Genomic DNA, 20,412 nt, shown 5'->3' on the forward strand with positions numbered 1-20,412 from the left:
CACTATATAAATGTAACTATATCATCATTACACTTAGAATGATAGGCCCATATGGTAGAAATTATTACAGTCATTTCAAGGTTAAAAAAATTCAGGCTCTGGGAAAGTAAGATGTTCTGCTTAATTCTTTGCTGGCCCAATTTTATTTTGGTATTGCCAGGTTTTAGACCCAGTTCTGTCTGACCTTAGAGCTTACAGTTTTCAAGGCATCATACTACCTGCTTATCAACATCAAATCCTTCTGCATCCTGCATTTTCACCTAATATTTTATTGTGTATATTTTTCTTCATTAAACTAAGCCATAGGGCAGCCCAGGTGGCTCAGCGGTTTAGCGCCGCCTTCAGCCCAGGGCCTGATCCTGGAGACCCCGGATTGAGTCCCACGTCGGGTTCCCTGCCTGGAGCCTGCTTCTTCCTCTGCCTGTGTCTCTGCCTCTCTTTCTCTCTATGTCTCTCATGAGTAAAAAAAAAAAAAAAAAAAATCTAAAAAATAAAAACAATTTAAAACAAAAACAAAACTAAGCCATAATATTTCACCAATGGTTGTCCCATTAACTTATTTAAACTTCTCTTTTTTTAGGATATATAAATTTCCTGTCACTCATCTGCTCAAATATTAGTGAATTATTAGCCAATAATATCATCCTAATATTCTCCATACATGCAGTAGCAAAGATTAGCCTTTAAGTGGCTTTCATGCCTCTTATATGAAGATTAAAATATGTGTGTTGTTTTAAATATATCCCACTAAAATTTTCTGTAGCAAAAAATGTTTATTATACTTTTGAATCTCTTTTGTTCTTTAGAAACAGTTTTAAATCTGTTTAAACCAAAATTTTATTTATTTTTTTAATTATTTTTTTAATATATTTTTAAATTTTTTTATTTATTTATGATAGTCACAGAGAGAGAGAGAGAGAGGCAGAGACACAGGCAGAGGGAGAAGCAGGCTCCATGCACCGGGAGCCCAACGTGGGATTCGATCCTGGGTCTCCAGGATCACGCCCTGGGCCAAAGGCAGGCGCCAAACTGCTGCGCCACCCAGGGATCCCTAAACCAAAATTTTAATCTCTGTTCTTTAGAAAGAGTTCTCTAGAAAGATTGTGAATCTTTATTCATTATTTGTATTCTGTATGACTTGGAATTTTTCAATACATCTGTCTGCCCTTATTAGCTATTAAATGCGATGTTTTTTTTAAGTTTTACATTTTAATTCCAGTATAGTTAAAATATATTGTTATATTAGCTTCAGGTGTACAACACAGTGATTCAACAGTTCTGTAGAACTATATACATCATTACTCACTGTTCATTATGATAAGTGTACTCTTAATCCCATTTAATTTATCTATTTTACCCATCCCGTCCCCAACTTTCACTCTGATACACTTTATTTTAAATAAGCACCCTCAGTTAAAGTTAAACTTTTTTCAACAAGAACTTTTTTTTACTTCAAGCATATTTCAGAATACATGGTTCTAAAAGATATATATAAAACATTCCATCCAAGAAAAATAGAATACATATTTTCCTAAAATACATACAGAATTTCCTGGTTAAATCACATAAAAAGAGACATAACAAATATTACAAGTTTAAGAAGACTGAAATCATACCAAGTATATTTTCCAGCCACAATGATACAAAACTAAAGATCAACAATAAAAGAAAGCTGGAAAATCTAAAATATGAATGTTAAATATTTAATATGTAAGTGTTAGCACACGATTGCACGAACAGTGGGCCAAATAAGAAATCAAACAGAAAATCAAAATATGTCTCAAAACAAAAGAAAAAGAAAACACAATATTCCAAAACCTATGGGTTGCAGCAAAAGCAGAAGTTAGAGTGAAATTTATGCTATAAATCCTTGTATTGAGAAAGTTCAAATAAACAGTATACCACAAGAAACCAGAAAAAGAAGAAACTTAGCTGAAATTTAGTAGAGGAAGGAAATGACAAAAAAATATATATATAACCAGAATAAACAGTAACAGAACATTGAAGGTAATGATTTTTTTTTTCAAAAAAATTTAAACAAAATTGGCATTGCTTTATGTACATTAAGAAAAAAAAGAGAAGGGATGCCTGGGTGGTTCAGCAGTTGAGAGTCTGCCTTTGACTCAGGGCCTGATCCTGGAGTCCCAGGATCGAGTTCTACATCAGGCTCTGTGCATGGAGCCTGCTTCTCCGCCCTCTGCCTATGTCTCTGCTTCTCTCTGTGTGTCTCTCATGAATAAATAAATAAAATCTTTAAAAAAAAAGAAAAAAAAAAGAAGAGTCATAAACCAAAATGAGAAATGGAAGAGAAAATAATACAACGGATAACCCCAGAAATACATCGTGTGATAACAGTATAAAGTAACAAATAACTTAGAAGAAATACATGGTGTGATAACAGAATAAACTAACAAATAACTTAGAAAAAAAAAAAACCCAGATAATTTCTAAAAATGCATGTTACCACAATCTAATCATCAATCTTGAATCCAAGAAATAGACCAATATCTTAGACCAATAATAAGAATGCAAGTTGAATTAGGAATCAGAAATCTCCCAGCATGGAAAAGTCCAAGACCACATGGTTTCATTGGTGAATTCTACCAAATATTTAAAAATATAATAATGACAATCTTTGTTAAATTCTTAGAAATAATGGAATATAGAGAACACATTCAAAATCATTCCATAAGGCCAGTACTTCCCCGATATCAAAGCAGGATAAAAATAACACAAGAATAAAAAAGTCTAGTTTGTCTGATCTAAGTATTGCTACTCTGACTTTCTTTTGGCATCCATTAATGTGGTAAATGTTTTTCTACTTTCTCACTTTCAATCTCCAAGTGTCTTTAAGTCTAAAATGAGTCTCTTGTAGGCAGCATATAGATGGGCCTCGCTTTTTTATGCGTTCTGACATCTGTGTCTTTTGATTGGAGCATTACTCCATTTACATTCAAAGTAATTAATTTTTTTAAAGATATTTATTTAGAGAGTGTGAGTGGGGGGGAAAGGCAGGGGGAGAAGGAGAGAGAGAATCTCAATCTCTGCGCTGAGCACGGAGTCCAACATGGGGCTCAATCTCATGACCTTCAAATCATGACCTGAGCCAAAATCAAAAGTTGGACATTTAACTGACTGAGCCACCCAGGCACCCTCAAAGATATGTATTTACTGCCATTTTATTATTTGTTTTGTTGTTGTTTCTGAAGATTGTCTCTGATCCTTTCTTGTCTTTTAGTCTTTTGGTCTCTTCTTTCCACTCTAAGAGTTCTCTTTAATACTTCTTGCAGGGCTGATTTAGTGGTCATGAACTCCTTTAGTTATTGTTTTTTCTTTATCACTATATTTTGCAAGTTTAATTATAATATGTCTTGGTGTTGGCATACTTTTGTTGATTTTTGATGGAAGTTCTCTGTACCTCCTGATCTGCATGTCTGTCTCCTTCCCTAGATTAGGGAAGTTTTCTGCTATTATTTCTTGAAATAAATTTTTGGTCCCCTTTTCTCTTCTTTCTTCTGGGACTCTTATAATACACATTATTGTTTTTGATGTAGTTACTGAGTTCGCTAAGTCTGTTCTTACGTTGCATAATTCTCTTGTTCAGCTTCATTATTTTTCATTATTTTGTCTTCTAGACTCTTCAGCTTATCCTGAGTTGGACTGAGTACAAGTCTTTGTTTTTTGTTTTTGTTTTTGTTTTTGTTTTTTTAAGATTTTATCTATTCATTCATGAGAGACACAAAGAGGCAGAGACATAGGCAGAGAGAGAAGCAGGCTCCATGCAGGGAACCTGATGTGGGACTCAATCAAGGGACTTATCATGCCCTGAGCCAAAGGCAGACACTCAACTGCTGAGCACCCAGGTGTCTCAAGTCTTTGGTTTGAAATTAATTTTGGATATATTTCCTTCTGAGCATTTGTTTTAACATTTCCTGCATGTAAAAATAAATGAATAAACATATGAAAATGACTTTGAATCTTTTAATTCTTCTAAGGCTTGATTTTAATTTTATTTTCCCTAGAATTTTAACTGTAGGTATTAAATATATGCACATTTGGGTAATATTCATGCATTCAGTTTTTCATTCAACAAATACTCATAAAGGGCTTGCTCTGTTTTAGGCACTGTGCTCTAAGTCCCTGTTCTTTCTTTTTTTTTTTTTTTTTTTTTTTTTTAGTCCCTGTTCTTTCTTAAAATGAGATGGACTGAAGGAGATTACCAATTGGTCTTTGGTAATGTACTGTAATTACCTGTGGCTGGGATTGAGGCAACCAACTTGTTCATGAAGAATAGTAGCCAGAGGACAGAAGCTGACGGGCCAACGGGGTAGAATAGAAAGATAAAAGTAGATTTTTGAAGTGATTAAATTAACTTTTTGTCTACTGAGAAATTAAAATTTCCTTATTTTTAAAGCAGTTTTGAGTTAGATTTTCTCTAACTTGTATCCTAATATGTCATAATTGATACAGTTTGTTGGGAACTGTCTCTGAAAAGAGGTGACATTTAACTCAATTAGACATCTGAATTGTAAGACTTAGCTAAAGGAATTGCATTTCAAGTAGAAGGAACAGGAAGAATGAAGGTGCCATGATAGGTAAGAACTTGGCAGAAGGCTAGTATACTTACTTTCTAATGACCAAGGGAAAAAGAGTAGTAACTGATATTTACAAATTGCATTACAATTTACAAATCATTACATCTATTATTTCATGTAATCTTTACAATTATGTGAGGATATACTGTTATTCTCATTTTATAGTTGGGTAACTTCCCATATATTTATAGCCAGTCATTAATTTGAAATAGTTGCTGTTTCTACCCTATCGTGCTGCCAGTCAAGTATATATTATGTAATACTGGATAATCAGATAAAATGGTAAGGGTATACATTTCATTTGAATTTTTTTTAGTACTACCACTTTTTACCAGTTTTAATCTATTCAGGGCCAAAGGTACTAATGCCAAGGCTAGATTTCTGACCCATTTGAATGGTACAAATTAATTGCATCAGTAAACACAGCTTGATGTGTTATCTTGAGTTAAGGTGAGTGAGATACTCCTGATAGAAACCTCATAAATGTGATTATTTGTTTGCTCTTCATAATGAGGAAGATTAATTTCTAAGATATTGGCTGGTTTTGGTGAATTTAAATAGAGTATTTTGTGCTTATGCAATCAGGATGCATAGCATTTTAAATTCATATGTGCATATACTGTGACCTTACTGATAAGCAGTGTGAAAGTATGATAGATCACTCTGTAAGTAATGAATGAAAATTGAATTTTATAGTCTTGGTGAGGGCTATATGAAAATTTCCTTTTCTGTCCTCTCCTATCTTTCCCCTCCTCCTCCCCTGCCTTCTTGACTCCCTCTTTTTACTTTCTTCCTCCCTGACTTTATTCTATATTTCAGTTTAGTTGGTTACTTAGTGCTTTTATATAAATAAAGTTGATTTCAACTAGCATTAAAAGGCCATTTTAATTTATGATACTATTTTAATTTGTTTTTTTTCTACTTAAATTAATAAACATAATTTTATAAACTTCATTTTTTCCATTTATGGAGACTGGACAGTAAGAAGTATTTTTTAAAAATATTTTATTTATTTATTCATGAGAGACAGAGAGAGAGAGAGAGAGAGGCCGAGACACAGGCAGAGGGAGAAGCAGGTTCCATGAGGGAGCCCGATATGGGACTTGATCTCGGGTCTCCAGGATCACACCCTGGGCTGAAGGTGGCGCTAAACCGCCGAGCCACCTGGGCTGCCCAGTAAGAAGTGTTTTAAATAAATTATATAACAATATTTAATTTGAAAGTGAATTTAGATCAAATGGGAAGATATTTAAAGTCTTGGGTATATGTTAATCACAAACTAAATTTCTTATGTACAGGGCTTTTAAAACATTTGTACTTTTTTTCCCTTTTTTTTAATTCAAGATTTTATTTATTTATTTGAGACAGAGTGCATAAGAGAGTGAGAGAGAGCTTGAAGCAGGCACAGGGTTGGAGAGCTAGAGGCAGAAAGAGAGGGAAAAGCAGACTTCCAGTTGAGCAGGCAGCCTGATGCAGGGCTCAGTCCCAGGACCCTGGGATCATGACCTGAACCAAAGGCAGATGCTTAACCAAGTGAGCCACCCAGGTGCCCCCCACCAAAATATTTGTACATTATAATTGATAATTAGCTTTTTTCTAAAAGTTTTGTTTCCCTTTATCAACCTGATGCCTTTAAAATATAATAGTTATATTTAACCTCTATGATTTTATTTTTCTGTTGAATTTTTCATTTCATTACAATGAGTTACTTCAAGAAGCAGTCTCTAATAATAATTTGGTTTTTACTCTTTCCAGTTAGAAAAGTAAATTCTTCTAAAGATAATAACTCTCTGAAATATAAATTTTACTATAATAATAAATAGTATATATTTATTATGATTTAGGGAATCATTATTATTTGAATATTTGTGATTATTTCTTTTGTTCTGAAGAAGGTTAGACTAGTAAAATTCAACACAGTTTTTGGTTTGTTAATTATATTACTAGTTATTTGAGTTGATTCTTAATTTTTTTTGAGATATGTACAAAATACAATTTTCACATTACCATTTGGATTGAAGTTGATTATATTTATAGAATAATTACCTTTGAAAAATTTTCATTAAAAGAATGTACAGTGATTTTGCTAAAAAAACCTCTTTCATTGAAACTCAAGATGTGAGCACATAATTTAGCCATTTAATGAATTAGCAGCCTTCAATTATTGAAATTCTCAATTACATTCACAAAATGGAGGTAGTTTAAACTTTCTCTTAAAATGTTTTTCAGCTGCATTGAAGGATAATTTACATCAATAAAATGTACCCATATTAAGTATACAGATAGATGGTTTTTCTCAAATATATACCTTCTTGTAACTAACATTCCCTGTTTTAGTCACCTGATTGCTCTGTGGCACTATGTGTTTGTTTGTTCTAGACTTTCATATTAATGTGTATTTTTTTTGTCTCTACTATCTTTAGCCATGCATATTGTTGAGATTCATCCATGTTGTATATATTAATAGTTTTCTCCTTTTTACTGTTGAATAATATCCTTTTATATGAATATATCACAATTTGTTCATCCAGTCATGTGTTGGTAATACTTGGATTTTTTCAAAATTTTGGCACTTACAAATAAAGCAGCTGTGAACATTCTTGTATGTCTTTGTATGACCATATGTCTTCGTTTCTCTTGTAAATACTTAAGAATGGAATGGTTGAGTTATATGGCAAATATATATTTAGCATTTTATGGGTCTGTCAGACTTTTTTTTCTTTTTTCTTTTCTAGAAAAATTTATTTAAAATTGTTGTTACATTTTCTATAAATATATTTCGTAGAATACACACATACAGCCATATGGGCCTGGAGTTTTCGTCATGGGAAGATTTATAAATATGAATTTGAATCTTTAATAGTCATGAGGCTATACAGCTATTCAGAATGTCTCTTTCTTCTTGATTGAGCTTTGGTTGTTTCTTTTAAGAAACTTGCCAGTTTCAGGTCTGGCTTTGTATTTGTTCACACAAAGTTGTTTACAATATTCCCTTATCTTTTGTAGCATCTGTAGTGATACCCCCCCCCCCCCCCCGCTTTCTAAAGATTTTATTTGTTAGAGCAAGAGAGAGAGAGCAAGAGCAGGAGGGAGAGGAGGAAGAGGGAAAAGTGGGCTTAATCCCAGGACTCTGGAATCATGACCTGAGGTGAAGGCAGACACTTAACCAACTGAGCCACCTCAGCACCCAGATGCTCTCTTTTCATTCCTAATATTGGCAACTTATGTCTTATTGCCCCCTGCCCCCGATTAGTTCAGCTGAAATATCAATTTTATAGGTCTTTTCAAGGGGCTTGTTTTTGGTCTCATTGATTTTTTTTCTATTGCTTATCTGTTTGATAGTTCATTGATAGAGTTTATATTTTGAATCTTTTACCTATTTCACCAAACTTTGTAGTACTGTCATACCTCTTGAAGAATAATGTAGAAGCTTTAAAACAATCTTTCATTTTTCTGCCTGTCATCTTTCATTATCATTGGCATACACTTTATGACATTGTTATATGTCCCATAATGCTTTATCATTACTTTAGTTTTAAAGAATCAAATCTATTTTAGAAGAAATTAAAATGATATTTCATTTATACTTACCATACATTTAATATGTCTGTTTAAATCCATTGTTTATATTCACTTTTCCATCTACAGTCAGCCAGAAAAGCATCCTTTTACATATATCTTGTAGTGGTATCTGCTGCCAACAAGTTCTTTCAGCTTTTATTTTCCTTTCAGAAAACAAAATGTACTTATTTTGTCTTAAAAAAAAAAAAAACCTTAAAAAAACCTTTTTTATTTTGGAATAATTTTGGAATTACAGAAAATTTGCAAAGAAAGTACAGAGAGTTTCCAATACTCTTGGCCAAGTTTCCCACTTATACAGCTGTGGTAATTTGTCAAAATTAATAAATTAGCAGTGGTACAGTGTTATTAACCAAACTACAGATCATATTGGATTTCACCAGTTTTTCCTCAGTGTCCCTTTCTCTTCTAAGATCCAAATCCAGGATACCATGTTGCATATAGTCATTATGTCTCCTTGGCCTTCTCATATCTTTGGCAATTTCTTAGTTATTTCCTGTTTTTTATGACCTTAATAGTTTTGAAGAGTATGTTTGGGTCAGTTCTGGTTTGTCTGGTATTTTTCTCATTATTAGGATGAAGTTACAGATTTGTGAGTGAATACCATAGAGATGATATGCCCTTCTTCAGTACCATTTAGAATTGTTTCATCACTGTAAAATTTCCCCTGCAGCCCCTTGGTAATCTGCCTCTCCTTGCATTTCTAGTCCTTGGCTACTGCTAATCCATTTTTCATCCTAGTTTTCCATCTTCAATAATGTTAAATAAATGAATAACACAATGTGCAAATTTTGATTCTGGCTTCCTTCATGTAGTAAAATATATTAAAATTTCATCCATTTCATTGAGTGGGTCAGTAGCTCGTTCCTTTTTATTACTGAGCAGTATTCCTTAGTTTTTGACATATCAGAGTTAAATTCATTCATCTGTTAAAGGCCATATCAGTTTTTTTCCCAGTTTTGCCTATTATATATATGTAAAGCTGCTATAAACATTTGAGTATCGATTTTTGGAGAACATAAGCTTTCATTTCTCTTGGGTTGATACCTAGGAGTGGCATTCTTTGGTTAAGCATAGTTTTAACTTTGAGTCCTAAAACTTGTTTAGGAAAAAATAGGAGAAAATACATGTGATCTTAGATTTGGGATTGAATTTTTAGATATAAGACCAAAACAACAATTATGAAAAAAAAGAATAGATCATATTTCATTAAAACATTTAAAGTTTTGCTGGGTGTGGCATTTTTTTTTAAATAAACATACATTTTCCTTATGACACAACAGCCTTACTTTTTGGTATTTACCAAGTTAAGTGAAGACTTAAGTTCACAGAAAACTGCTTTTATTTTTGAAAATATTTTCACTGGATAGCCGAGTGTAGTTTTGCCTTTTTTTTTTTTAATTTCAGCAATTTTAAAAGATGTTGTTCCATTGCCCACTAGCTTGTACTTTTTTCTAAGAAGCCCCTGAAATTGTTTTTGCCATGTATGTATTTTTCCATGACTATTTTTCCCCTCTAAATTATGATTTTATTTGTATTTTAAAATATGTTACAAATTCTGTGTTTACTTATGACTAGGCTTATTTTTACTGTATATTAAAGTTTGATGACAGGTTTCATTCTGAGAAGTCCTTTTTCAAGCTGAATTTCAAAATTGGGAAATGCTGGTATATTCTAACTGGCCCTGAGGCTAATGATGTAAATTGCTTTCTTGCTAACGATGATGTATGGCTTTTATTTGAGTCTTATCAATACATGAACAATTTTTGGTTCATGATGATGGATACTATATGGTGATACCCTGTGGGAAAAGCTGTAAAATATCATAATATCTAAAGATAAGTGCTATAAAGTACCTGCTTTAAAATTTTCTTTTCTATCAAATCTTTTCAGATTTTTTTCCTGGATATTTTTCTCTGGATTTTTTTTTAATTGACATATAACATAGTATATATAACATACTAGTTTCAGGTGTGCAACATCTTGATTTGATATTTGTATATATTGTGAAATGACTACCACAATAAGTCTAGTTAGCATTTCTCACTGTATTTAGTTATAAAGTTTTTCCTGTCATGAGGGTATTTTTTTTATTACTTTGTCTTCAAGTCCATTGAACTTTTCCTCTGTAGTATCTAATCTTTAATCCTTTCCAGAGAATTTTTAAAACTTTCAGATACTTTTACTTACAGAAATTATTTTTTGTTATAGCTTTTCTTTTTTTAGTGTATTGACTTTTAAATTTAAATTGTAGTGTATATTTTTAGTAATTGTTTTAGTTTCCTTGTCTGCTTTCATCATCTCTGTCTTACGGGTTTGTTTTAGGTTGCTGATTTTCTTTTTGGTTCTGAGTCACAGAAAAACACAGTTTTGGGAAGAAAAAGTAATTCATAATTTATTAAACTGTATTGATCTGCAATTATGTTTTTTTTCCAATATGGAGCTATTGCAAAAAAAAATTATAATGAATAGACTTGTAAAATGCATTTTGTTCATATGTTAAAACACATCTTAGTATAAATTCCTGCTAGTGGGATTTCTCATCAAAGGTCATGTTTTTACATAAATACTTGATATATAATGCCATATTTTCCTTTGCATAGTATATAAGTATATACATACTTGTATTAGTTAAGTAAGTGGTGAATTATTTTTGAGTTTGGAAGACTATCCTCTTATGAGAGTGGTTCATAGCAGAACAACTCTTTGTTCTGACTCTTAGTTAGTTCTATAGAATATTGTTATATACTTATCTTTTGCCCTTAGCATTAAAGGGAAACCACTTGAATGTGATTCTTGGAAACATCATTTGCACATAGTCAGATGCTAAAGGAAGTGGCTATTGGTCATTTTCTTATTTGTCAGATAATAAGAACAGTCAATTTGACATGTTATAAATGGTACTGCAATTGTTTTTCACAGAGTGATTAGTTCTGTCTTTAGGAAATTAATTAGGTGGTATAGTTTATATTCAGTTTCTCACTGTATCACTTAGTATGTTAGTTGCTTCAAGAAGAGGCTTTTCTGAAGTTGTTTCTGTGGAATTACTTCCCTTTGCAATTAGAATCCAATAGAATGTTACCTCTTGAGGGCAGAGCTTCTCATGGTCTTAGTCACTGCTACCACTCCAGGGCCTAGGACAGTGTCTTTTATATGATTGGGACTTATTAAGTATTTTTTGAATGAACAAATGATTGAATCATGGTACTTTATAGCATTAGGTAAAGTATATGGTAGATTTGTTCCAGATGTTCTCTATTACAAATGTTGATTAGAACCATGCTATATATTTTAAAATAAATAGAGCACAATGTATAAACAGCTACACTGAGTGAAGTAACTTATTTAAAGTTAAACTTCTTATTGGTGGCACAGGAGAGTATGTAAAAAATGACCATCATAATGGACAAAGACCTTTGCTCATGCCATCTCTCAGATGCACTCCCTTTTCTACTGCAACTGTGAAACTTTCCCCGTCTTCTCAAGATACTAAATTCTCTCTCAGAAATCCCAGAATAGTCATCTATATCATATATCTTATGTTCATCCTTTCGGTTTTGTATTTTGAATCACGCTTTCGTTTTTGTTCATTTTATCTCCACTATTGGATTTTTTATACTTATTTTCTAAATCATTTGTTGTTCTGGGGCAATATTGATACTTAATGAGATGATGGAAGTGTTCTATATCTGTACCATTCATAATGGTAGCCATAGGCAGAAGTGGCTATTGAACAATAAAAATGTTGGTACTGTGACTGAGGACAAATTTTTACTTTTAATTCTAGTTTAAGTAGTTGCATACGGCTAGTGACTATTGAAGCAGATAGTGCAGTTCTAGGGCTTACAGTATACATTTTTGAGCTATCAGTCTAATGTACTATAAGAACTTTACTACAGTGTACTTCCATTTTTTCCCTCCTCTCCTTCTGTGTTTAGTCATATTTTCTACAGACTCATAAACCTAGTGATACGTTATTGCTCTTTTTGAGTTAGACATTAAGTTAGGGAAAATATGTTTTTATTTTCTTTAGATTTTACCACTTCCAGTGCTGTTTATTTCTTTGTGTAGATCCAAATTTCTGTGTGGCATCATACTTCTCCTATGTGAAGGACTTCATTTACTCTTTTTTTTTTGAAGTGCAGTTTTGCTGGCACAAAGTATTTTTCAGCCTCACCCCACCCCCAGAAACAACTATTCTTGAAAGATATTTTCACTAGTTATAAGTTGTGAACCATGCTATAAAATTATCTCCACTTCCATCTCTCCATTCCCCCGCCCCCACCCCCCGCAGTACTTTAAAGATGTTGCTCCGTGGTCTTCTGGCTGACTTGTTTCTGATAAGAATTATGTTCTCATTCTTTGTCAGTATGTAATTTTTCCCCAGCTACCTGCAAGATTTTCTCTCTGTTTTTCAGCAGCTTTACCTACATTTTAAATTTACCTTTCCAGCAGTTCTCTGCATTTCTTGGATTTGTGATTTATTGTTCATTGATTTTAGAAAATTCTCAGCTAACATGTTTTAAAATATATTTTTTGCCTTATTTTCTCTCCTCTCTTTCTGTAACTCCAATTATATATGTGTTAGATCATTTGATAATCAATCCTCTCACAGATTTCGAGTTCCTTCTCTTTTTTTCCAGTCTTTTTTTTTCTCTTTGAGTTTTATTTTGATAATCTGGCAGCCTTTTATCATGTTCACTGATTAATTTTCACTTTTATCTAGTTTTCTGGTAAGCCTGTTGAAGGTCCTCTGGTCTTTTTTTTGTTAATTTGGTATTTTATCTGCTGAATCCTCCATCTGTTCACGTGTGTTGTCCACATTCAATATATTGGTTATAATTATTCTGAATTTTCTGTCTGATAGGTCTAACATCCAGTTTATTTATGGGTCTGGCTCTGGTGTTTGTTTTATCTCTTGAAAACGGTTTGTCATATCTTGCTTTTTTTTTTTTTTTTTTTATGTGTTTCAGGATTTTTGTTGCATGCCAGACATTATAATTACAGAGTAGTAAAGACTGAGGTGAATAGTATTTATGCTCAGAAATGGGTACCTTTCTTTTTTGAGGCTATTTGTTTATGTATGAATGGGAATTGAGTCATTATGTTCAGTGATTGAATTGGGTTTGTTTTGTTGTTGTTTTTACAAGTTGCTACCTTCATTGAGTCAGAGACTTAAAATTCTTAGAGTAGTGGAATACTGCTACCTCATTTTTAGTGTGGGGCCTGGAGTGCTAAGATTACTCAGTATTCTAGTCTGTCCTTAGCGTTTACCATGTCTTTGGATGGCTGCATCACAAGATGATCTGTCTCAATATTCTTTATATTTTTGATTAGTTGATGGAGAGTGTGAAGTTTATTTTGTTGTCTTTCTCAAAAGAATGTTGAGTTTTGTTTGAATAGGCATGTAATTTACTTTTTGATCACCTTGATCCTTTTGTAGCTTGTTTTTAATTTTGTTATAGTTTTTGTTAGCCTCATCTTAATTCTGTGGCTGGAGTCATTAAACTTTGGCTCATGAGCTAAATCTGGTCCATAGCCTGTTTTTGTATAGTTTTTGAGTGAAGAATGGGATTTTACATTCTTAAAAGGCTATAAAGAAACAAAAATAAAAAATATGTGATAGAAATTATGTGTCCCACTAACTTATGATATTTATTATCCTGCTTTTTAGAGAAATTTTTCTGATCCCTGCTCTAGGGCTTACTTAACCCTAACTTCTAAGGTGTTTTATTTCTTGCCTTTCTACTGAATGCACCAGGTTTTCTTTGCGGCATTTTCATTGTTTTTGGTTGGAACTCATAGATTTTCCCCTTCAAACAGTCTCTGAGAGATAGTTACTTTTCAGTTAGCTTGTATTTTTCTTTTCTTGATAATTGTTCTTTGGCAGCCTCATGAAATCTTATGCACGCAGAGCTTAGTATCCAGCCAAAGACTGAAGATTCACCTATGCACATTTTTAGATCGTTTTCACTGGGCAGCACCCTCCTCTTCAATATGCTAACTTGTAGATTCTCGCTCCCTTAAACTTCTTAGACTTTATCTTTTCACTTTAGGAAGACAGCTGTGCTTTGCATGGGTCCTCCACTTTTGTGTGGGTATTCAGTAAATTTTAGGCAAAAGACTGGAGTGATTATAGGACTTACCTTTGATTGTTTACCTTATCTCAGGCATCACAGTCTTGTCTGGCTATTGCCCGATCTCTGAAAACAGGTTTTCTAAATACTTAAGTTTTCTAGCCTAGTTAAATAAATAAGATTGTAATTATTAGTTTAATGCTATATTGGAAGTCTAAAGGCATTTATCGAATTTCTTATTTGCTCTAAATTGAGTTTAATTTTTATAAAATTTTATAAAAAAATTTTATAATTGAGTAAAATTTTATAAAAAGTATTTGTAAGATATGTTAGCAGGATGCATAAGAAAGTATGATTAAGATTCAATTCTGTCTGGCATTTGAATGCCTGCTCTGTGCCTTAGACTTTGTACAACTTGCTGGGGACAGAAAGAATAACACATGAACTGAAGACCAGGCACTCAGCCCTAGTAGGAAGTAGGCATGTATACTAATTATCTATTGTTATATAACAAATCACCTTAAGACTAAGTGATTTAAGGGATCCCTGGGTGGCGCAGCGGTTTGGCGCCTGCCTTTGGCCCAGGGCGCGATCCTGGAGACCCGGGATCGAATCCCACATCAGGCTCCTGGTGCATGGAGCCTGCTTCTCCCTCTGCCTGTGTCTCTGCCTCTCTCTCTCTCTGTGACTATCATAAATAAATAAAAATTTAAAAAAAAAAAAAAAAAAAAAAAAAAAAGACTAAGTGATTTAAGACAGTTACTATCTATCTGTTGGTCAAGAATCTGGGCATGGCTTAGCTAGATCTTCTGGCTGTGGTCTTTCAAAAGCCTGAGATCAAAATGTGGACCAAGCTTCAGTCACATTAAGGCTTGACTGGTACAGAATCCATTTCTAAGCTTAATTACATGGTTGTTGACAGATTCGGTTCCATTTCACAGGGTTTTTTTTTTTTTTTTTCTTTTCTTTTTTTTTTAATAAATTTATTTTTTATTGGTGTTCAATTGTCAACATACAGAATAACACCCAGTGCTCAACCCGTCAAGTGCCCACCTCAGTGCCCACCACCCAGTCACCCTCACCCCCCGCCCACCTCCCCTCCCACCACCCCTAGTTCGTTTCCCAGAATTAGGAGTCTTTCATGTTCTGTCTCTCTTTCTGATATTTCCCACTTATTTTTTCTCCTTTCCCCTTTATTCCCTTTCACTATTTTTTATATTCCCCAAATGAATGAGACCATATAATGTTTGTCCTTCTCTGATTGACTTATTTCACTCAGCATAATACCCTCCAGTTCCATCCACATCGAAGCAAATGGTGGGTATTTGTCGTGTCTAATGGCTGAGTAATATTCCATTGTATACATAAACCACATCTTCTTTATCCACTCATCTTTTGATGGACACCGAGGCTCCTTCCACAGTTTGGCTATTGTGGATATTGCTGCTATAAACATCGGGGTGCAGGTGTCCCAGTGTTTCATTGCATCTGTATCTTTGGGGTAAATCCCCAGCAGTGCAATTGCTGGGTCGTAGGGCAGATCTATTTTTAACTGTTTGAGGAACCTCCACACAGTTTTCCAGAGTGGCTGCACCAGTTCACATTCCCAACATTGCAAGAGGGTTCCCTTTTCTCTACATTCTCTCCAACATTTGTGGTTTCCTGCCTTGTTAATTTTCCCCATTCTCACTGGTGTGAGGTGGTATCTCATTGTGGTTTTGATTTGTATTTCTCTGATGGCAAGTGATGCGGAGCATTTTCTCATGTGCTTGTTGGCCATTGTCTATGTCTTCCTCTGTGAGATTTCTGTTCGTGTCTTTTGCCCATTTCATGATTGGATTGTTGTTTCTTTTTTTTTTTTTTTTTTTTTTCTGGTAACTGAAGTCTCCTTTATTCTATATCATCCTACTAGGATTTTATTTTTATGCCAGAACTACAAAATGCTTAAGATATAGATTACTAAATAAAAAAAATATTTCAAAACAGAAAATACATCTAATAAAGCAAAAGCCAAAGACCTGGGGAGAATGGAGAGAGCAAGATAAGCCTTAACCAAAAACATCTAAATACCCAGGAAGCTAGTCTTGTGAGCCATATTCTCTCAGCTTCTGGTGACCATATTTCATAATAAGCACATCAGCCAAAAAAGGCCAGGAAAAAGTTAAATGGCTTAAAAGATAAGCAAACATAGACTTCTTTTTGTATGGCACAAAGTGCTAATTTCAATAAATCCATTAAAATAATATTTGAGAAACAGTAAAAGTGATGGTCACTCAATCCAAATTAACGTTATGCATAGAGTTTATAGCATTGTATTACTGCTAGTGTTTTATATATATATATATAAACATTCAAATACATAAGTAGCTAGTTTCCTGAACTTAATAGAAAACCTATAATCTCAAAAAAAAAAAAAAAGAAAACCTATAATCTCAAATGCTTATCATCAGAAGCATATTAACAAATACAACTGTTTAAATGTTAACTAGGCGCTGTGGTCCTAAAGTGGGTCACTTCCAAAAAGTCTAATAATTACAGCTTATCATAGTAACTCTATAGTGTATTAGAGTAAACAGAACAGTTCTATACATGAGCCACATGTAAAGGCAGTAGTCATGAATATGCGGGGATCACTGGACATCTATTTCCAAAGCTTCCACGATGTGTGCGGCAGAAGGACGATCTTTAGAATCTTCGTTAGTGCATACAGAGAAAAGTTCAATTACTTTCTGGTACGTTTCATCCAGTTCTTCCATATTAACAGATGGCCTCCTCCCCAAAGCTGCATAGTATGCTTCATCATCAAAGTCGCTTTCATCAAAAGTTTTATCTTTATCATCATCATTATCTGGAAGATTAATGTGTGGAATAGACAAAGTCATCATTTCCCACAGAGTCAGGCCAAAGGCAAATATGTCTGCCTTGTCAGTAATAATGCCATTCTCTTCCAAAGCTTCCTTGGGTTTCCAAGGCTCGGTGCCAATGTAACAGGCCTCAGGATCAGTCACAGTCATATTTTCATCAAGTGGCAGGGAGACTCCTACATCACAGATTTTAATTGTTTCAAAATCACCTTTAATTACAATATTTGAAGACTTTATGTCTCCATGAAGCAGTTTCTTTTCTTGGTGTAGATACTTTAACCCTCTTGCCATGTTCAAAGCAACCTTTAAAATTATGGCTGCTGGAAAAGGATCTTGGCTGTCTTTATTTCATTCTTCTATTAAGTCATTTAGAGACTTTTCACCTCCATATTCCATAGCAAGACATAGACTACCATCACTGGCTTCAGTGAAGGCACGATAACCTACAATGTTTGGGTGATGGAGGTTTTTCAAAATCTTAGCTTCATCTATTAATCTCTTTTGATACATACTTTGGTAATGATCATTACATTTAGGGTTAATCTTTTCCACAGCCCAAGGAGAATGAAACAAACCTCTTGGAGATCTTTTCATAAGGTACACATTTACCCCAGTACCAAAGCCAAGCTTCTGCATAAATGGAGAGGCAGGAATATTTATACATGGAGTTGAACATAATGCAGATTTCTTTTTTTTCTGATAATTTGCTTGGTGTCTTGAAATTATTGATTTCTTCCGTTGTAATAAACACTTGGAGCCACGCCGGGGAGGAGAGGTCTCGGGGAGGAGAGGTCTCGGCCAAGCCGGTCTTGAAATCTGATCCCGAGCCCTCCCCCCACCCCCCGCCCCCACCACCCACCAACCCACCAACTCACCAACTCCGGATTGTTTGTTTCTTTGCTGTTGAGTTTAATAAATTCTTTATAGATCTTAGAAACTAGCCCTTTATCTGATACTTCATTTGCAAATATCTTCTCCCATTCTGTAGGTTGTCTTTTAGTTTTGTTGACTGTATCCTTTGCTGTGCAAAAGCTTCTTATCTTGATGAAGTCCCAGTAGTTCATGAGTCTTTTCATATGGCAGCATCAAAGTAACAAGAACATGTGAGCAAGATAGAAGTATCAGTCTTTTGTAACCTTATCTCAGAAGTGAAATCATATCACTTTTTCTGTATTCTATTTAAGAAGCAAGTCAACTAGGTCCAGCCCACACTCAGGAGGAATAGATTCCACAGGGCATGAGTATAGGACACAGGGATCATTGGTAGTCATTTTAGAAACTGCCTATAATAATACATAGTGTATAAATTAACAAAATATTATAAATGGGTCTATAAAATAACATACCAACATTAATATATGTAGTATAGTAACAGTTTGCTAGTAGTATGCTAACTGCTTCCCACACATTTTATCTAAGCTTCTTCAGTATCCCGTGGGAGAAGTAGTATGCATTATATCTATTTAATAGATAAAGAAATTGAACTTCAGTGAGATTACCTTGCTGTGACGTAGCAGAACAAAGTCTCTAGTCCAGGCTTTGCCTATTTTACTACCAATATATTTAATTTCCATATCTTATCAGCATTAAAATACTATTACCTTTTATTGAGCACATCTCATATGCCAAGCATTATAGTAAGAACATATATATTAACATCATTTCAGCCTCACAGTAACTTTATTAAAGTTCTCAGTTTTACTGATTATATACTTCAGCTTTCAGATTAAAGGAATTACTTTGAAAAATTACATACATTTTTTTGTTTCAGAGAATTAAGCAAATATGACCCAAAGAATCTCTGTAAACATCCCCCAGAATCATTTAAATACCTACTACCTTAAAAAAAAAAAAGTAGTATCATTAAATAAATTTGTGGAAGGAAGTCTGACATATTTCAGTCCATTTAATATTCTGCAAATATATGTGTGTGTGTGTATATATATATATATACACATTATTATTCACATTTAATATTCTTCAAATATATGTGTGTATATATATACATATTATTATATATATGATATAATATGTGTGTATATATATATTCTGCAGATGAAAGGTGGTATGTGAATCTTAGGAATGAATTTATCAAAACTTTAAAGGAAACAACCCACTCCTAGAAGAAATCTCAGCAAACACTACTATATAAATTTTAGTTAGAAATTCACTCATGTAGTTAATGTTGAAATATTTTTACTAATAAATTTGAAATATTTTCACTAATTCTTTCACAAATAAATATAGTGGCTTTCATATCAAGATCTATACATACTTTCTTCAGTCATCCCATTGTCTTTGCAAAATGAATCTTTTAGGTGAGGAAAATAAGACAAAGTAGTGAGAAATTATTTTCTCATTTTGAAAGGTAACCATAAGTTGATGTTGTAGCCTTTTAGACCATTTTATTTTGATTATTTGGGGGTGTTTTATAAGGTATATGTTGACAATAGTAAAGCCTAAAGCTTATAAATGACTTATTTTTGAACTGTTTTCCTCATGGTACAGTACTGCTTTACTTTATACATTCAGATTTGCTTTCTTAAGGGGGGCATAAAATGCATTTGAAGTTGATGTGCATGAATTGCATCATATGTCATACTAGCATATACCATGTATGACATCCTTCATTCATTCATTCACTGATTTATTAAAAAATTTTGTTAGTATCTACAAGTGCCGAACACTGCTCTAAGTACTTGGGATACATCAGTAAACAAAATAGATAAAAATCATGGAGTTTACATTTTGACAGACATCGTTCAAACAATAGGCTGGTGCTATTAATTAAGAAAATGGCCTTGTTTTGCTCCTATGATAATTTTTAATGCATTCTTACAATTCATGTAATATGTAGTAATTTAATATTTTGATATTTAATATTTTGGTTATTTTTGATGGTAGTTTATAAGAATTTAAAGTATTTTGTATAACAAAATTTATGTTTCTATAGCCTTTTGTTTCTATTTGAGTTATACTTTTGCTGGCTTTGAGTATTATAATTTTTATTGTAATTTTAATAAAATGTTATAGCACATCTTTTTATTACTTATTATTTAAATGATTCTTGTAAGAAAGCTATGTTTTGTTTATCACCGTTATATTTTTTAAGTTAACTTTTGCTATGAAGGGAAAGATTAGAACATTTAATACCTTGGGGCACCTGGGTGACTCAGTCCATCTGTATCTGGCTCTTGGTTTCAGGTCAGGTCATGATCTCAGGATCATGAGATCAAGCCTTGCATAGCTTAGTGCTCAGCATAAATTCTGCTTGGGATTCTTTCCTTCTCCCTCATG

At 33.3% G+C, this 20,412-nt stretch overlaps 1 protein-coding gene and 1 pseudogene across 12 annotated transcripts in view; one reads left to right on the top strand and one right to left on the bottom strand.

Annotated features, from left to right (window-relative positions):
* Positions 1-20,412, top strand: part of FUT8 (fucosyltransferase 8) — a 301,575-nt gene that overhangs the window by 131,600 nt on the left and 149,563 nt on the right. The window lies entirely within an intron of this gene.
* LOC144319934 (lymphokine-activated killer T-cell-originated protein kinase pseudogene) lies at positions 16,504-19,403 on the bottom strand (annotated as a pseudogene).

The sequence above is a fragment of the Canis aureus genome, chromosome 9 (assembly GCF_053574225.1).
Source record: "Canis aureus isolate CA01 chromosome 9, VMU_Caureus_v.1.0, whole genome shotgun sequence".
NCBI lineage: Eukaryota > Metazoa > Chordata > Mammalia > Carnivora > Canidae > Canis > Canis aureus.